Source organism: Gekko japonicus, unplaced genomic scaffold (assembly GCF_001447785.1).
Source record: "Gekko japonicus isolate JY-2015 unplaced genomic scaffold, Gekko_japonicus_V1.1 scaffold678, whole genome shotgun sequence".
Taxonomy (NCBI): Eukaryota; Metazoa; Chordata; class Lepidosauria; order Squamata; family Gekkonidae; genus Gekko; species Gekko japonicus.
Genome location: NW_015164685.1, coordinates 731,314 through 735,810, shown reverse-complemented (window position 1 = coordinate 735,810; position 4,497 = coordinate 731,314).

Here is a 4,497-nt window from a genome sequence, read left to right as displayed (position 1 = left end):
GAATGCGAGCTAAAGAGACCCCACCCAGGACCCGGAGGGCTGATCCCCCTTATTTTCTTGGACAGACGCCAGGGACAGGGGACCGGGAGGAGGAAGAACAGAAGGGGAAATGAGACAGATTTTCCAGCAGAACTGAAGCAGCACCCAGAATAGCCTGGCTTCCTTTTAAGTGGAGGAATGATGTTAGAGAGGTGCCGTGGCTTAGTGCGGGCACGTCTGCTGTGCACACAGACGGTCCCAGGTTCAATCCCCAGCACCTCTAATTAAAAGAATCAGGCGGCGGGTGATGGGACAGACCTTGACCTTGGAGTGCCGGGGCCTCTTGGAATAGGCAAGACCGACCTTGGTAGGCCAACAGCCTTGCTCCGTATAAGGCAGCTTCCTATAAGAAGGGTCTGTGGCTTAGTAGCAGAGCATCCACTTTGCATGCAGAAGGTCCCAGTTTCGATCCTCAGCATCTGTAATCAAAAGGCTACGTAGGATGGGATGTGACAGACCCCTATTGGACAGCCTTAACTACACATGACATTGTCCTCAATTTTTAGAATCATAGAGTTGGAGGGGAACTCCAGGATCATCTAGTCCAACCCCCTGCACAATGCAGGAAATTCACAAATACCTCCCCCACCCACACACACACACACACACAGTGACCCCTGTTCCATGCCCAGAAGATGACTAAAAACCTCCAGGATCCCAGGCCAAACTGGCCTGGAGAAAAATTGCTTCCTGACCCCAAAGTGGCGATCAGCATTTTCCTGGGCGTGTAAGAAAGGGCCACAAGAACTAAGCACTGAGGCAACCCTTCCTGCCCTCCCTCTTGTGATCTGCCTAAATTCACAGAATCAGCATTGCAGTCAGATGGCCATCTAGCCTCGGTTTAAAAACCTCCAAAGAAGGAGAGCCCACTTTGGGTCCCCATGATCTGGCATGCATTGTAAATGTACCCACCGGTACAAATGCCCACCAGTACATGCAGTTTCGCCCCACAGGGCAAACAGGGGCTGAGTGTCCTTTCCAGCACAAAACTTGCAATGCACAACTGAAATGGCCCTGTCATGCAGGAGACCAGGGTTCGATTCCCCAGTGGGGAGATACTAATTGAAAAGTACTGGGTTAGCCGCATGGAGGACTCGGACAATGACATCCATTTGCGCACGTTTATTGTACTTAACACAGAACTGCAAAACGGCCCTGCAAGGCCAACTATATACACACCCACCCAGCACACCCACAGTCCCATTGGAGGGTTTGAATTTCCCACCAAAGTTCCAGGAGCTGACTTATCCAGGAGTCGGTGTAGGGGCTCTGCAACTGCGGCCTTGTGCAGCAGAAAGGCGTGGTAAAAATGTATTAGTCCCAAGAACGCCTGTAGCTCTGCGCACATACGGATAGGAGCCACCATGGGGTCTAGCTGCAAGGAAACCGGGCGCCCTTTATAGCATCCTAAAGCCTCATCGAAAATGGCGGGAAACTCCCTGCAAACCTCAGCAAAATCCCTATTTACACATTTATTCACTCCCCCGATTGTGATGCCCAGAGGCGCAAACCAGGCCCGCCCCAGCAGACTGACCAGATTTCCCTCCACCACAATCAAGTCCAACAGTTCCTCAAAACCCTGGTACTGTACCCTGAAAGTCCCCACTCCCCGGATAGGAACTGGGTTCCTTTGGAAGTCCACCAAACTCAAAGAGGAGGGGCATAAGCAGAGTCCCCCATTAGGGCAAAGTCGGTGTAGCGTGTCCACCAAAATGATGGACGACGCCGACCCCTCGATCTGGACCGTTACTTGGATCTTCAGGGTAGCAGATAGGTTGGGGAGGCGTAGTACCTGGAGGGAAGGCCGGTCAGTGAGGAGGTAGAGTTCCGAAGTTTCTGCTGCTGTCTTGTAGTTGGCAGTAGCCTGGCATTGGGGCTGGGCTGGCTGGTGCCAGCTTCCCGTGGACCGGCAGACGCGGGCGAGGTGACCGTTTTCCGCATGTGTGACACGTAGTGTCACGGAACCGGCAGGACTTACGCTTGTGCGCCTCTCCGCAGCTGGCGCACGTGGAACGGCCGGCAGTCTTTCCGGAGGATCCAGATGCTGCAGGTCCTGGTGGCTTTCGGCGGGAGGGCAGGCGGACGAGACAGATGCCCTCCTCATCGGAGTTCTCAGGCGCCGAGTTGGGGAGCACGAGATGAGACGCAGATGAGGGACGGTCACAGTGGAGGCCTCGTGTGTAATGGCAAGTTGGAGGGCCTCATCGATCTTGATGTCGGCAGTACCAATCATCTTCCTCCACAGCTTTACATCACTGAAGCCCCAAGCGAATTGCGTGAGGAGGTTCTCCTCCACCTTGGTGAAGGGACAGTGCATAGAAAGCTGGTGCAGGGCTGCCATGAAAGCAGCAGCCGACTCACCCGGTTTCTGGACACGGCCCTGGAACTCAATCCTCCTGGCGAGCGTTGTTGGCCAGGGCGTGAGGTACTTCGTCAGGGCATCTATGATTTCCTCGTAAGAACGCTCGAGGATCGCCCGGGGTGCGAGGAGACTCTTTGCTAGGCAGACTGTGTTCACGCCACAGGAGCTGAGAAGGGCCCGTCTTTTGCCTGGATCAGTTACATCATTGTAGGTGAGGTGGCAGGTCAGTTTGTCCTTCCACGAGTCCCAGAGTTTGGGATGGGCTGGATTGAAGATCTTGAGATTCCCTCAAGTGGAGGCCATGGCTTAGTGCGGAGCAGGGAGCGGTGTCCTTGATGGGGTGTGCGGTGTGGTGCTGCTTGGGAGCAATGCGGGGCGCAGTTGCATCTGCTGGAATGAAGCTTGGTGCTGCGCTGGAATGCAAGCCGGACCTGGCTCAGCGGGATCCCATCCTCGTCGCCACTGAAAAGTACTGAGTTCGCCGCATGGAGGACTCGGACAATGACATGCGTTTGCACATGTTTATTGTACTTAACACAGAACTGCAAAACGGCCCTGCAATATACACACCCATTCAGCATACCCACAGTCCCACTGGAGGGTTTGAATTTCCCGCCAAAGTTCCTATTGGTTCATGCTGGGGGAACTAGGATCCTAAGTTCCTATTGTCTGGAGGAACTAAGCTCTTGCCTGTAGCCGCGGACCCCTGGTGGCAGTCCACGTACATAACACTAATTTTCAATCCCCGGACTCTCCAGTTAAAACGATTAGGTGATAAGTGATGTGAAAGGCCTCTGACTGAGACCCCGAAGAGCCGCTACCAGTCTGAGTAGACAATACTGACCTTGAAGGACCAAGGGTCAGTTTCTGTACATGTCAGCTTCATGTGTTCACTGTCTGCCCTTGTGGTGAAACCACCAACAGACTGCACATCAGTCTCCCCAGTGGGGCAAGTTAACAGATCCCCCAGGGTTGCTTCAGGTTTGGAAAAACTCTAAACACCACCCACCAAGGGAAGACCATCTACAATTCACAACTATATGTACTCAAAACTGTAGATTGCATTCATTGAAATACAAAGAAGGGTTAGTGGTCATAACCCAACAGAGTGTACAAACACTTATCCAACAGATTGCTCATAGCAATTAAGCAAAGTTTACAAAAAGAACATATTCAGAACCAACAGTAGGCTCCTCTGTAATTCCATATATAAATGGTCTCCATAGTCCTCCAAACAAAAAGTAACTGCAGCAGATGACTCCCACTGTGGAAGGAACAACAGCCGGACGTCTCTCCCAGGTATAAATCAAGACGTTTCAATGATCTTCAACAGCGGCTGATAAAATGGAACTGTGCCTTGCAGGGAACCCTAGGATTCCACTGAAGCTATTGAGCTGTGCCTATGTTATTTTGGAAATCAGGGTGAGATACATTTTTTCTTTTGAACTGATACGTATTATGCAGTCTATCTTGTCTTTCTATGTATACTTATGATTGCTTCACAGTTCCGTTTTACCAGCCGCTGTTGAAGATCACTGAAACGTCTTGATTTATACCTGGGAGAGGCATCCAGCTGTTATTCTTTCCACAGTGGGAGTCATCTGCTGCAGTTACTTTTTGTTTGGAGGACTATGGAGACCATTTATATATGGAATTACAGAGGAGCCTACTGTTGGTTCGGAATATGTTCTTTTTGTAAACTATGTTTAATTGTTATGAGCGGTCTGTTGGATAAGTGTCTATCCATTCTATTGGGTTATGACCACTAACCCTTCTTTGTATTTCAGTTAATGCAATCTACAGTTTTGAGTACAGATAGTTGTGAATTGTAGATGGTCTTTCCTTGGTGGGTGTTGTTTGTGGCTATACTTGTACACTAAGGGTTCCCTATTGCCTTTGGCATACCAGGTTGGGAAAATGGCAAAGAAGTGGAATACAAGTTCAGCACCTTCTCCCAGCAGAGAAAACACAGTGCCTGTCAGATCACAAGAATCCGTGGGAGGCTTGCGTGCATTCTCCTGGTGTGCTCCGGTCCCAATCCGTATTGGGCCTGCACGTGTCTGGGAATGAAGTCCACAGCAGAGAACTTTCATTGT